General features: G+C 43.9%; 1 pseudogene; it reads right to left on the bottom strand.

Moving 5' to 3' along the window:
• Positions 1-15,259, bottom strand: part of LOC130026024 (kinesin-like protein KIF18A) — a 60,502-nt pseudogene that overhangs the window by 22,825 nt on the left and 22,418 nt on the right.

Genomic DNA, 15,259 nt, shown 5'->3' with positions numbered 1-15,259 from the left:
TCCCCTAGCATGTGTGGTTGGCCTCCAAGTCATGGAGTAAAATTCCTGGTACTAATCTTGGTCATTCTTGGGTGTTAGTTTCCTATTTTGTTACTTTATGTTCCCCAGATGAATGCAATCTTTCTATGTCTATCCCTTTCTTTCTGAGTCATTTCGCTTAACATGATACTTTCCATGTAGTACCACTTGTATGTAAATTTCATGACTTCATCTTTTCTAACAGCTACATAGTACTCCATTGTGTAAATGTGTCAGAGTTTCTTTAACCAGTCATCTGTTCTCGGGCACTCAGGTTGCAGCCGCTCTGTTTTATCCTCTCATCCCGTCTCCCCAACCACGCCTCCCCATGGGAAGTGTGATCAAAAATGTTTTTCCAGTCTTCCCAACCACCAGCAGCCCACGAGGGCAAAACAGCCCTTAATGTGTGTTTCTCCTCTCCTTAGACCAGCAACTTGATTAAAACATCTTTAATTTTCCTTCCTAGTATTTACCATTCTTTACAGACACAGTAACAGACACTTTTAGGCTTTTAGGGTGACTCTCCCGCGGACATCTCTCTACAGACTCAGTGCTCAGGCTGGATCAATCATTCCTGACCCCAGCGGGGTCCAAATCTAATAATTACTTTTGGATCATGACAGAATTTGTCCATGACCAAGCTCTTAACTTATAGTTAAGCATTGGGGCACTTTGGCCAGGCCCATTTAGATGCCAGGGTAGCTCATAGCTCACCGCTTGCCCTGGGTTCATCCTGTCCCTCACTGGGACCCTGCTTTTGGGAATCTAAGAAGTAAGAGCAACTGAGGCTTAAGTCAAGAGAACAGATGTCCAGGAGGTAAAATTATCTGGAGTCAATCAACTCCCAAGCCACAGGCTTGTCTTTCCTGTCTCCATACCAAAAGCAATTGCTGGGCCAGAGCGATAGTACAGTGGGTAGGGCACTTGCCCTGCACGCGGCCGACCCAGGTTCAATCTCCAGCATCCCGTATGGTCCCCCCGAGCACCGCCAGGAGTAATTCCTGAGCATTGCTGGGTGTGACCCAAAAAGAGGGGGAAAAAAAGCAAGTGCTCTGAAATAACTAATCATGCAAAGGACATTAAGGAGAAGAGATAGACAATATTTACAAGTCAGAGTCTGATCAGGAAACAAAGATAATTGACAGGTTGAGGGGCAGTCAACAAACACAAGCTCCCAGTGGCCAGGGAGGAAGGGCAAACCAACATTATCCTACAGATGACAGAGACATACCATTGGCAACAGACATGAAAGTTTGCTCTTGGGCTATGCAGATATTTGTCCTTTCTTCATTCGAGCAAGTTGTGCTTAGGTGGTCTGATTTCAAACTATTTTCAAATTACTATGGGAAAAAATAAATGTGCCCTTCCATATGGCCCAGGTGTGAATAAGAAGAGGCTCACTGGAGCTGTCAGAGGGAAACCAAGTAAGCTCTTGTTTTAAGTTCCAACCTTGACCCTGGGATGTGTCCCACCCTTGCTCGGATGACTCAGGCCACAGAACAAAGATCCTGGAGAAAGTGAGAGGTTTTCCCAGGCCCTGGAAACCTCTGGGTCTCAAGTGAACATTTGATTCCACAGACACAGAAGGCCATAGATTGAAGGGATGAATCACAGTGACCTCACCCAGTGAGATGTTTTTCCAGTTATGTGGGATAACTCCACTCCCACACATGACTGGGCAAGTTGTTTTAAAATCTAGAAGTTTGAGAACTACATAGAATGTTAGTCTGAACCTTAGAACAAATCCTTAAATGTCGTCTGAAAAACAAGAAGTTGGACAAGCAGCCTCTAATACGTTCCTTCCAGAATTATGCTGTCGGGTTTTGCTTTCATTGCTTAACTATATGAAAGGTGGATCGAAATGTGAGTTCATGAACCTCAGCGAAGGAGAAAAAATAGAGCTCTAAGACAAAAGCTCAGAGGTTTCATTTATACTTTAGCATGTCTTTTAAATTAAATGTTTTATGATGTATAAAATAAAGGACTACCATATACAGTTAAATAATTTATAGATATTCTGGGTATATTTAAAATATTCATTATAAGCTTCTTTATTCCCCATAAAAATGCTTGCAGAATATGGAAAGATTATTCAGAGACCATATTGTTCAATTAGTTCATGTAGAAAACCACACCTGACAAGTTAATTAGTAAATACTGAAGGCTTCCTTTTTTCTCAAGTTTAGATTTGTCAAAAACTAAAACTAAAATTCTAGGACTTTCATCCTAAGGGAGACCAATAAGATGGTAAAAGGGCAATAATACAACCAATCAGGTCTCAAGACAGCGCTAACCACACTTGGTCTAGTGGCCTTGCAGACATGTGCAGGTCAGACATGAAACCGCATGCAAAGCTATGAAAATAAAAATGTCACATACATGGCTCTCTGTGTATTCAATGAAATTCATGTTCTGGAGGGACTCAGGTGGTAGAGCACATGGGTTCAATGCCCGCTCCCCCCCCCCCATGGTGCCCACACACCACCACCACATGTTATGGCATGGCAGCCCCTTAGAACCAAGCTACAGTTAGGTTATTCTTGAATCCAAAGTCTAGGAAATGCAAGAATTTTATTTTTCTTTTTCTTTCTTTTTTTTTTTTTTTTTTTTTTTTTTTTGCTTTTTGGGTCATACCCGGCGATGCACAGGGGTCACTCCTGGCTCTGCACTCAGGAATTATCCCTGGCAGTGCTCAGGGGACCAGATGGTATGCTGGGAATCAAACCTGGGCTGACCGCGTGCAAGGCAAACGCCCTACCCACTGTGCTATCGCTCCAGCCCCGGAAATGCAAGAACTTGATCTTCAAAATGGCACAGTCATAGGCAGAAAAGTTAACAGGGTGACTATCACCTCGTCACAAAGTGCAACTCTGTGTGTGCTACTCTGACACATTGAGGGAGTGCCAACGGGAACATGGGGGCGCACCGTAAGCTCAGGCAGCAGGAAGAAGCCTCTGCCCTGTTCCACATATGACTTACTGTTATTGCGTGGTTCATTCTCTTGAAGGAGGTGCCCTGTGGAGGTGAGTCATCAGCAGAATCCTGTGAGCCAGGTCCTGAGATAGAGCCTTCCTGTGAGGCGAAAATGAATTCAGCAAAAATGAACCCTTTTATTATATGAGTTTCTTTTCAGAATTTTAAACAAACATCACTTACACATTTCTCCATGTACCTCTTTGGGTGGACTCAGGCCCCCAAAGTCATGATGCTCATTTCCTGCACATTCAGTGACCACAGTTGGAATGACTGAGTGGCCGGGATGTGAGTCACTGGGTACATTGCCGAGGAGGAGCATTGTAAACTCTACCACTCCTCAGCTACTTCCTCCCAGGGAAAATGATGAAGATGAATTGCAAAAGGTTTTCAAACTTGAACTTCAGTGAAGACAGGTAATTAGTACAAGTACTTTCAAACAGGAAATTTTTGCTATTTATCGACTTACTTTTTTAACTTTTATAGAGGTTCGGCACAAATGCTGGCCGACTTTGACCGTGAGTGTGGAAAGGTAGGACTACAGCTGAATCTTACGAAGACAATGTTTATGAGAAACAGCCTCGTTCCTGACGCCCCATTCGCTCTCAACGGAACGACCATCTCCGAATGCAACAGCTATGCGTACCTAGGTCGAGAGGTCAACATGACAAATGACCTGCACCCGAGCTGCGCAGGAGGAAGAGAGCGGCTTGGAACGCCTTCAAGAACGTCGAAGAAATAGCTAAGAGGACGAAGAACCTCCGGCTCAGGGCACATCTCTTTGATTCCACTGTTCTTCCTGCATTAACATATGCCTCAGAGACCTGGGCCCTACGCAAACGAGATGAGAACGCCATTCAGGTCTCCCAAAGAAGAATAGAAAGAGCTATGCTTGGAATATCACGTTTCACTCAAATGAGAGAAAGAATCCGGAGTTCTGACATCCGTCGACGATCAAGGATCAGGGACGCTGTCTCATTTGCCAAGGTGTCGAAAATCAGATGGGCTGGTCACGTAATGAGATTTAAAGACGACCGTTGGACTAGAGCTGTTACTGATTGGATTCCACGGGATGTCAAAAGACTGCGTGGCCGCCCACCTACCAGATGGTCAGACTTCTTCGTCAAGATCATGAACGATCGGTTTGAGGTCCTTCATGTTCCCGGAGCGAACAGATGCCATTGGGCTACACTAGCACGTGACAGGGACAAATGGAGACGTTACTGGCGCCCGCTCGAGCAAATCGACGACTAACGGGAAGTTAAGTGATTAAGTGATTAAGTGATAGAGGTTCTGAGATTTACAATACTGTAAATTTACAGTCTAGTTGTGATTCACAACATCGTGATTTTCCCCGTGCATAATTATACCACAATATTACCAGTGTCCTCACCACCCTCTCTCACTGACCCTAACTCCTCTTTGCTCTTCATCAACCCTCCATCAACTCAGTTGTGTGCATCCATTCTCCTGCTGTTGCCTTTGGCACCTAGTAGCTCCCTTGCTGTGTATCTTTAAGTCCCGTGAGATTATTCTGTCTCCCTTTCTTTCTGAGTTACTCAGCATGGTTCCATCCTTTCCACTCTCGTAAAGATCTATTACTAAATCCTGATTTGTGTTACTAGCCTAAGCAACTCCTGTAGTATTTTGTCCATCTTCTGCTCATAGTGTTGACAAACTATGTTTATTCAAAACTCCCCCACCATGTTATTAGCAAGGCAATCCACGGACCCACCACAAGGAACACAAGGAAGGCAGCTGTCAAAACTGCTTGAATATTCTTTTAAATTAGAGCCTTGTCTGTCAAATAGCCGGGGCAAGTTTGCTCTAAAATGCAGATATTTAAGTATTTTAAAAGTTTAAAAGTCACAAGTGCCTTTAAGGTTCCTATTTGCATTATTTTCCTCTTATCCTAGATACAGGAAGCTGAGATTTCACGTTCTCAAGAAAGTCACCAAACTAGGGTGGGGGCTGAACAGCTGCTGGGGTAATTAAGAATAATTAAGGGAGTCACATGGCTGTTGCCTCGACCCCCACCTGCCCTCCTGAGAGCATCTCATGCCCCAAAATAGGCTACAAGTCTAAAGTGCACTGTAGCACTGTCCTCCCGTTGTTCATCGATTTGCTCGAGTGGGCACCAGTATCGTCTCACAACAAATTGTGAGACCTGGTTCAAAACCCTCATTTTCTCAGCTGAGAGCTATTTGACCTTTGCAGGCTTTGTAACCTCTTGTTGTTTCAGTCTCAGTAGCTATTTTTATTTTAAATTTATTATTTTTTAAGTACCTATTTTTTTAAAAAAATTATTAAAGAGCCATGATCTACAAAGTAACTGATGGTTGAGTTTTAGGTGTGCAATACTTCAACCCCAACCGTTCCACCAGTGTTCCCAGATTCCCTCCCCCCAGCCTCACTCCACTCCCACCGCCTGTCAGCTTGATAGGCACATGACCAGGTTTCAGTGGTGGCATCTGAGATCTCCTATTTTCAGTGTCCTTCGAGTCTGTGTTTTGGATGTTTGTCTCTCTGCTCATTCATATCACTGCCATAACTGAAGCCCTGTTGCCTGTTCCCCCATTACTTCTCATTCTCTTCTCCTCCCCCCACCTCCTTGATTTCTTTTCTTCTCTGTTTGTCTCCTCTTGAAATACTGGGGTCAAGAAATTCTCTTTTACCTTGCTAGGCATTTTTTCCGTCCTAGAGCGCAGCGCCATCTAGTGGTCGCCTAGATAATGCAGTCAAGATGTTTGAGTACTTTGTAAAAAACACAGTTCATATACATTTCTAAATAAGCCACACGTGACATTAATTATTAACGGGAAAGTATGGCATTTGTAATTACGTTATTTCCCGCCGCTTCTTCCAGGTCCTTTTGGCCTTGCCCCTTGAAGGTGCGGATATATATATATATATATATATATATTTGGGTGTTTTTGCTTTTTGGGTCACACCTGGCGACGCACAGGGGTTACTCCTGGCTCTGCACTCAGGAATCACCCCTGTCAGGGCTCAGGGGACCATATGGGATGCTGGGAATCGAACCTGGGCTGGCTGCGTGCAAGGCAAACGCCCTACCCACTGTGCTATTGCTCCAGCCCCAAAGGTGCGGATATATTAAGTCTGCAGTCTTTCCTGACTGCTTCTCTCTGCCTGGCTGCTGGCCTTGCTCCACTTGGAAAAATCCCAGTCTCCCTTTCAGACTCGGCTCATGGTCTGCCTTTTCCTTGTTTTGAGGGGCTGTTTGGGTTTTTCTTTGAGGCTCTGAAACTTACAGTCCTGTTCCTGATGGGGTTTCATGGGTGCAACGTTCTAACACCACACAACCACTGGAGTGTCTGTTCCTTCCACCGCTGCCTCAGTGTCCACCTGCGCACAGAGCCCACCCTCCGTCCAGCAATGGCAGATTCAGTTCTGTAGACCAGTTTTCAGTTTTGTTGCCTTCAGCCTTTGCTGTTACCTTCATCTGATTCTTTTTACCGCACATGTGAGGAAGGTCATCCTGGTTCTGCTCCTCTCCTCTGACTAACTTCACTCAGGAGGGGATTTTAATCTTTTCCTGAAAACCAGCTATTAGAGTGCTCAACATTTTCTACATTTGGGAAGTTGAGGGATTATTTTTCTTGGGGATCACACCCGGAGGTGATCAGGGCTCACTCTTGGTTCCATGCTGATGAATCACTCCTGGCAGAGCCTGGGGAAACCCTTGCAGTGCCAAGGATTGAACCCAGCTCAGTCATGTGTAAGGCAAGTGCCTTACCCATGCTACTATCTCTGTTCCATGCATATTATATGCCTATCCCTTGACGAGTTTATCTCATTGATTTCTAATTATTTCTTTCACATAGCACAGCGGGTAGGGCATTTGCCTTGCAAGTGGCCAACATGGCTGACCCGAGTTTGATTCCTCCACCCCCTCAGAGAGCCCAGCAAGCTACCAAGAGTATCTCACCCGTACGGCAAAGTTTGGCAAGCTACCCATGACGTGTTCGATATGCCAAACACAGTAACAATTGTCACAATGGAGACGTTACTGGGCCCGCTCGAGCAAATTGATGAACAACGGGAGGACAGTGACAGTGACATAATATATCTCCATATTTTGTTAGCTCCTAAAGGAACTTGTCACTTGTAATCACTTGTCATCTGGTTGTTTGTTGATTTGCTTGAGCGGGCACCAATAACGTCTCCATTCGACCCTGTCGTGTGCTAATGTAGCCCAATGGCGTCTTTTCACTCCAGGAACATGAAGAGAATCAAACTGTTTGTTCAGGGTCTTGACAAAGAAGACAGACCATCTTGTAGGTGGGCGGCCACACGTCCTTTTAACGTCCCATGGAATCTAGCTGGTAATAGCTCTAGTCCAGCAGTCGTCTCTAAATCGCATTATGTGTCCAACCCATCTGATTTTCGACACCTTGGCAAACGAGGCAGTGTCCCTGATCTTCGATAGTCAATAGAGGTCGCAACTCCGGATTCCTTCTCTTACTTGAGTGAAGTGTGATTGATACTCCAAGCACAGCTCTTTCAATTCCTCTTTGGGTGATCTGATTAGCATTCTTGACCTGTTTTCCTAGGGCCCAGGTCTCTGAGGGATAAGTTATTGCAGGGAGAACAGTGGAGTCGAAAAGATGTGCCCGGTCCCGGAGGTTCTTCGTCCTCCTAACAATTTCTTTGACACTCTTAAAGGCATACCACATGGCTCTCTTCCTCCTGCGCAGTTCTGGCACAATCGTTCCTCATATTGAGTTTTTGACCTAGGTACACATAACTGCTGCATTCAGAGATGTTCATTCCATTGAGAGCAAACAGAATGTCAGAAACTGGTTCGTTTTTCATGAACAATGTCTTCAGTGCAGTCCAACCTTTCCACACTCATGGTCAAAGTCGGCCAGCATTTGTACCACGTGGCTAATGTTTGATATTATTAGAACGATTTCACCAGCAAAGCGGAGGTGGTGTAGTTGCTGACTGTCTATCTTCACTCCCATTTCTTCCCATTCCAGCCGTCGCATGACATTCTCGAGGCTGGCACTGAAGAGTTTGGTGAAATGGTATCACCCTGCTGAACCCCTCTTGACATCGATGATCACTTCCTTGTAGAATGGTGACATCCTGGTGGTGAACCTGTAATACAGTTCATGGAGGATCCTGATATAATGAGTTTGAACGTCTTGTTTGGCTAGGGCTTCGATGACCGCTTCAGTCTCAACAGAATCAAAGGCCTAATCTAATCAATGAACATTAGACAGAGTGGCATCTTGAATTCTCATGAAACCTCAATAAGCTTGGTCACCATGTGGAATGGTCGATCGTGGTGAATCCTTTTCGGAACCCAGCTTACTCACATGGTTGTCCTTCATCTAGTGTTCTATACAAGATAACTCGAGTGAACAACTCGTAGACGACGGACAACAGGCAGATCAGCAATAGTTTCCGATGTCATTGGGTGTCTCCCTTCTTTTACAACAGAATAGTCTTGCTGGTTTTTCATTTGTACAGAACCTTGCATTCAGACAGGTAGAGTGTGAAGAGTCAAGCCAGCGTATTGATGAGTACTGGCGGCAGAATCTTCAGGTTTTCGGGTCTGACCTTGTCTGAACCAGGTGTTGTACACTTCTTTACAGATGAAATAACATGTGAGATTTTGGAAGGGAAACATTGGGAACGACATATCTATCCTGTCAAATTTGGTATGTGGGCAGGTGAATGTGGCTATTGAAGAGATCCAATTAGAAGTCGTGAATAATCTTCTCCATTGCCCTTCTGGAAAATGTGATAGATCTATCAGGACGTTGGAGGGCAGTCATCTTGGTCTTATAGTTGGTGAAGGACAGGCGGGCGTTACAAATACTTTTCCCAGCTTCTGCCACATCAGCCAACACTTCCGTTCTTCTCTTTTTGAGGTCTTCCTGTATCGCTTCTCTGCACAGCATCGAGAGCTCGGATGTTAGCTTGTGATTGCCTGAGGCTCATGCTGAACCATGCTGGTGAATGAGCTCAAGTGTTTTCAAAGACAAACGTCTGTTTCTGGCTTTCCCACTCTTAGCATTCCTCGCACAGTCATGGAGGTGCTGAGTCCATTGTATTCCTCGTTGATGTTGTCACCAATGGCATCTTCCCATGTTGCTGCAATAGTGCCAAAGAGCTCCCAGTTGGTGTTGGTTCTGGAAGTTCTCTTCTTAAACTTTGCAGCCCTTTCTCCCCACTCTGTGAAGTAGAATTTTGCAAAAAGGAGACAGTGGTCCGATCCCTTTTGGAATTTGGGAACAACAGCGACATTGGTCAAGCAAAATTGTCAATCGAATATGATGTGATCAATTTTGTTGTGGAACTGTCCACTGGGAGACTCCCATGTCCAACATTTAGATTTAAGTCTTCTGGAACTGTGAGTTCCCATGGCTTGTCTTGGTCGACATGATGAACCCAGACAGTCCCTCACCCTGTTCGTTCCATTCTAGGCCATGGGTCCCGATGTGGAGTTCTTTGGGAAACCTTCTCAGTCCCGTTGTGGCATTTAAGTCACCAACAATAATCTTGTAGAAGTTGTGGTCTTCTTTATTGAACTTGTCAGCTCCATGTAGAACTTCTCAATTTCTTCTTCATTGTAGTTGGATGTTGGTGCATAGATAATGAATATAGAAACTGCTGGCAATGAGCCACATCTATTCAAGCATAAGTGTCTAATGAGGGTTGTTAGGCATTCGAATGAATCAATGCTCATGACCGAGTTCGTGTTGACAAGGACACCGACATCACCAATGCCTCTATTGTTGCATGTTACAAGAAGCAGTTCTTCTCCAGTGTCGAAAATGGCATGATGTAATCAATGCCTTCTGGTCTCGGTCAGTTCAATGATATTGTACTTGATCTTCTGCATTTGCACCATCAGGTCCTCGATGGATGTTTCTGATACCAGTGTACATACAGTGAAAGTACAGACAGTCATTTTAGTCTTTCTTTGTTTTGTCAGCCTAGTTCGACCCTGAGATTTTATCAGCTCTCCTTGCTCATCCTTCTTAATGCTGTCATAATGGACGCTCTTTCAGGATCAGAGGAATGAAACCCATTGTTTTTACTGTTTTTGGTGTATTGAATACACCACGGGTAGCTTGCCAGGCTCTGCTGTGTGAGCAGGATACCCTCGGTAACTTGCCGGGCTTTCCAAGAGAGATGGAGGCTTTTGGGGCGGCTTCTAATCATTCTTACAAGTGTTGCCATGGTTCACACCATATAGGAACCCCATCAAATATGGTACAGTAGTTATGGAAATGGGTAGAAAGTGTCTTATGATGTGTTGTGTGGCTGCTTTGAGGCTGCACAGTCCAGAAAATGGTCTGGAGCGTGGCAGCAGTTGGGTAATGGAAGTCAGCCAATAAGGAATTTATCTGGCACCAGCAGGGTGTGTCTTGTGGGTGTGACCCCTGGGTTGCCGAAGACTGGGGGAAGCAAGCAGAGTATCTCTGTTTTTGGGTCCTATTGAGCATGGAGTCCAAGATCACAAAGTTCTGCATTACCTGGTTCTGTGGTAATGCAGAACACTGCCTGGAATAGTGCAGGTGTTATAGTAACTGCCTTCGAGCACTGGTTATGAGTTCAAATCCTTGGTGTCCCTCATGCACTCAGCATAACCTTGGCAGCCCTGCCGTATGCCATCTTTGACACCACAGTGATTTCTGCAACACAGCTAGAGGTGTGAGAGTCAGAAAGTGTGACCCCAGAAAACATGCATGCAAGCATCACAGCCAGAGGTGTGTGAGCATCACAGATGGTCATGTTTGTGACCCTTGATCCTCCCTACACCAACACCACAGGAAGGAAGGGAGGGAGGATTAAATTAAAATCATAACAAATCAGAAAGATCAGGTGAATCACACATTTTTTTTTATTTTCTAGTTGCCACATTAAAATTTAAACAGGTAAAATATATCTTAATAATATATCACATTAAATCCACTATATCCAAATATTGCTATTTCCAAAATGAAAACACCACTAAAGCTCCAGCGAGATAGTTCACATTTTTCAATCTTCAAAATCCAGGATGTGTTTTACACTTATTACATAATTCAAATTAGCCATGTTTCAAAATACACAGTCAACATGGTATCTATGTCAAAGACACAAGAAACATGGTCTATTCCACAGTGCAGTTCAAAGGCAGAGTTTGGGAACTACTGAACTTAGTAAATGTACAATAAGAATTTCAGGACCGAGAGATAGCACAGAGGGTAGGGTGCTTGCCTTGCATGCAAAGATCTGTATTTGATTCCCAGCATCCAGTATGGTCCCCTGAGCACCGCCAGGAGTGATTACTTAGCACAGAGCCAAGAGTACACTGAGCATTTCCAGGTGTGGAAAAACAACAACTAAAAGAATTTTCAAAAAGAATATCTTTAGGGGCCAGAGAGAATAAGGGTTAAAGTGCAACCTTGTAAAGTGTCTTGTTCATTTTCTGGCATCACACAATCCCTAAAAGTCACATATGAGACCTTGGGGGTTCTCCCTCCCCCAAGCACTGCCAGGTGTGGCCCCAGGAACCCCTAAGTCCCTCCAGCATGACCTAGATAACTCCAGCACTATAGGACCAAGTGTTACCTCATCCCTCTGCCTCTCACTGAGTGATCAGTTGGCCAACAACTGGCATGAGGGGTCCACAAGCGTCTTGAGCACCACTTGGGAAGTCAAAATAAAAAATTTTAAGTAAGAATGACAAGAAAATTGGCTTAAAGGGCTGGAGCACATGTTTGAATGCAGGAACTCCTCTGCTGCATTACCCAAACCTCATGGTTCCCTGAGGACCACTAGGTACTGACCCCAAATAAGAAATGAATAAATAATTTAAGCTGATGGTGGTGCTCTCTGGGAAATACTGTCTTTTGTACCACAAGCCTGTGTAAATAAACATTTACAAAGAAGCTTCAAGTCAAGTATCTCCTGTAGATGAAAATAAAGAGCCTGGCAAATCTTACCAACTGACGATTTTTATTCTAAAATCTCTTCTCAGCAGTAAGTTTTATGCACATGTATTTCAATGTATTTCAATAATACTGTTAAAATTAGTCCTGTCAGACTCCTAATTATGCAGCTCGATATCTTCTTATAATCACTCGATTCATTTCTCATCACTTTATGAATGTCTTCCTTCTTTCAGCACAGCATATGCTTCCAAGGAAAAGACCGCTCTGTTTTATTGATTCTTTAGGGCACATGGTTAACATCCTAAGAATACATTTGTGAACTTGCAAACTTTAAAGAGCTTCAATCGATGAATATTTCATTTTTTTCTCTGGATTAATGGATTTCAACTTTTTAAATTGTGCTTCAAAAACATGAAGTTCTTGGGGCTAGAGGGATAAAGTAGTGAACCACCCTTTAAACAACATGATGGAAAGCATTTGCCTTGCATGTACCCTGGTTCAACCCCAGGTACCACCTGCTCCCATGAGCGCCCTCTGGAGTGACCCCTGGTTACGGAACAAGGTGTAACCCCCAGCAGTGCTGAGGACATCCTAAATCCCCTCCAAACAAACAAACAAGCAAACAAAAAGCTCAGAGTCTGATGGAGAGCAAAGTTTCCAATTTAAACCCGAGTTCAGGAAGCATCCTCACAGAATACTCCAGTGTCCAAGACACGTGATGAAGAATGCGCAGTAATTCTGTCTCTCACACACTCTTCCTACACACGTGACTTTCCCAACAACCCAGGAAGGAGAGAGACCAGGGGAGTTCTGGTTCTCCCTCAAACACCTAGGAATTAAACAAGCTATGAAGATCCAGGTAGTAACAAGTAACCAAACTGATAGACAAAACCCAATGAGTGCCCCCAACCACACTTCCACCATTATGGCTCCACTTCTGAAGGGGCAGCACTGCATCTTCCATGTCATTGGGATTTTTAGCTTGTTGACTTCTATTTCAAATTTACTCCTGCTTATTTTTCCTTAAATTCTATCTGATGTGGTTAGTGCTTGGGAAGAAAAAAAAAGCTGTCTCTTCTAGAACCGCAGGTAGGAAGACAACACAGAATCGCTAAGACTGGCCATCTGCAAGCCATCAGACACAGCAGCTGGGCTGCCTTGTACTGAAAGACAGTTGTCAATTGCAAAGTTCCGATCAGGTGTGCAGCTTGCAAGCCACAACTGACATTCTTCCCTCTAAGGTCATGATAGGAAAAACAATGTCAAAAATCAAATCTAGATCTGCTGGAGTTCCACAAGTGAATATACCTGCAAGTACTGTTGGTGGCTGAGGAAGGTGTATCTTAGCGCCTTCTTTGCCAGAGGGTCTGTCTCCAGGGAGGAAGACAGTCCTGACTCTTCTTAACACCCACGCTGTGCTTAACAGGGCAAGTTCATGACTCCAACTAAGCCACCAGGATCTCCTGAAGGGTTTGTGTTGTCACCAGCGACTGTACATGAGTGAATAATTAAGTACAGGTAGTTCTCAACATGCATGAAAATATCTGGAAATGCTAGCCAAACTCTCTCTCTCTCTCTCTCTCTCTCTCTCTCTCTCTCTCTCTCTTTCTGTTTTTTTTTTTGGGGGGGGGAGGGAATCTGGCACTCTCAGCAGTGCTCAGGGGACTCTAGTGCCCAAAATGAACCTGGGCTTCCTGCGTACAAAGTGTGTGCTTGGTCCACTGAGCTATCTTTCTGACCCTAAAACACAACAAAAGCAAATTTACTCATTTTGCAAAATAACATAAATTTTAGAAACACCTGGAAAAGGATATCAAGATGTTTATCCTAGGAAGACAAAAAAAAGTTAAAGCCATGGCTTATGACTTAGCTTTGAATAAGTGAGTAATACTCTACAGAAGGCTCCAAGACACGGCTTCCCTGCATCCCTATCACAGTTGGCCTCTTCCTGGCGCATGGGACATTTTTGTGGAATTTTCCTCTAACAGTCTGTCTGTGAGGGACCTCTAAGAACACAGAAAAACTGTATCAAGTCTCTCTTCCTACAATTTACACTTGGCTTCAAAAAGAGGGGAGAAAAACAGAGGGAAGAGGAATTGCATTTTCAGGGATGGTCATTCAGCTGAAACTTCTAGAGTCAAGGCTGGTTAATTCTTATTTGCTGACTTGCAGACCTAATCTAAGTGTGCTTTTCACCCTCTCCCAAGAACAGACAGAGGTGCACTGGCTCATTAAACCTTCATTGCTTTTTAGACTTTGATCTGGCAAAACTCTGTGAAATGACTAAACTCCACTGAGTCCGAGAACTGAAGCCAGAACACTGGTTCAATCCTTAGTTTGTACTTTCAGTGGGTCGTGACTTCGCCAGATGTTGAGACTATCTTTTCACGAAAGAAAATTAGCTATGTCATCTCAGGAAGGGGAAAATGGTTCCGTTCTCTGAATTCACTCAGACGAGTGTTTCATCACACAGCTTTACCGTTTACTGTGTGGTCCCTGAGCTGGAGAGAGAGAACAGGAGTTAAGACTTGCTTGTGTGTTGCAATAATGATTTTCTAAGCATAGCCACGAGTGACCACTAAGCCATTAGCACCCCCTCCAACCACACCCCAAGCACCACTGGTGTGACCCAAAACCATCCCCCAAAAGATATGATTTCTGCTTTCATATAGTTTCATTGAGGAGATAATACACGTAGGTATGTGCATATGCAACAAACAAGAGTGAAACAATGAGATAGAGTCAACAAAGAGTGGCCAAGACAGCAGTTTCTGACTCTGGTAATGCTCAGGGGACCATATACTGGGGTCAGCCATGTAAGGACCTTAACTCTGAGCACCCAACCCCTATACAGTCTCTCTGGACCCCATGATCTTAGTTGAAAGTTAACTTTTATAACTTGTGTGGGGGAAACAGTCTAAAACCTTATAAAACTTCTCTCTATGGTTAAAATATTTCACTTGAACTGTTTTCAAGAAAAACAGAAAGAGCATTGTTTAGATATTTATAGAGAGATATGGGCTACAGGGAATCTATAGAGATCTGAAGGTGAAAATTAAATGCATGCTAATTATTTTTCATTTCTAGTTTTAATTCATTTAGATGCTCAAAGCAACAAATAACTTCTTTTAAAAAAATGTTAAAATGTTTCCATAAATTCCAAAAATACTCAGTCACCTCATTGAGTTAAGCCATTCTGTGAATATTACCTACACCAGGGAATTCAGCAGTAAAAAGAAATTAAAAATATATGTCCTCTCTCTGAGCAGTCATGGAGTATTGTTTTTCCTTTGCCATGGCTCTTCCTCACACCATACACGTGCATTGAAGATAGCTGGGTTCTCTTGAAG

The sequence above is a fragment of the Sorex fumeus genome, unplaced genomic scaffold, assembly GCF_029834395.1.
Source record: "Sorex fumeus unplaced genomic scaffold, SorFum_2.1 ptg000033l, whole genome shotgun sequence".
In the NCBI taxonomy this organism is placed as follows: Eukaryota; Metazoa; Chordata; class Mammalia; order Eulipotyphla; family Soricidae; genus Sorex; species Sorex fumeus.
This window is presented reverse-complemented; position numbering and strand designations above follow the sequence as displayed.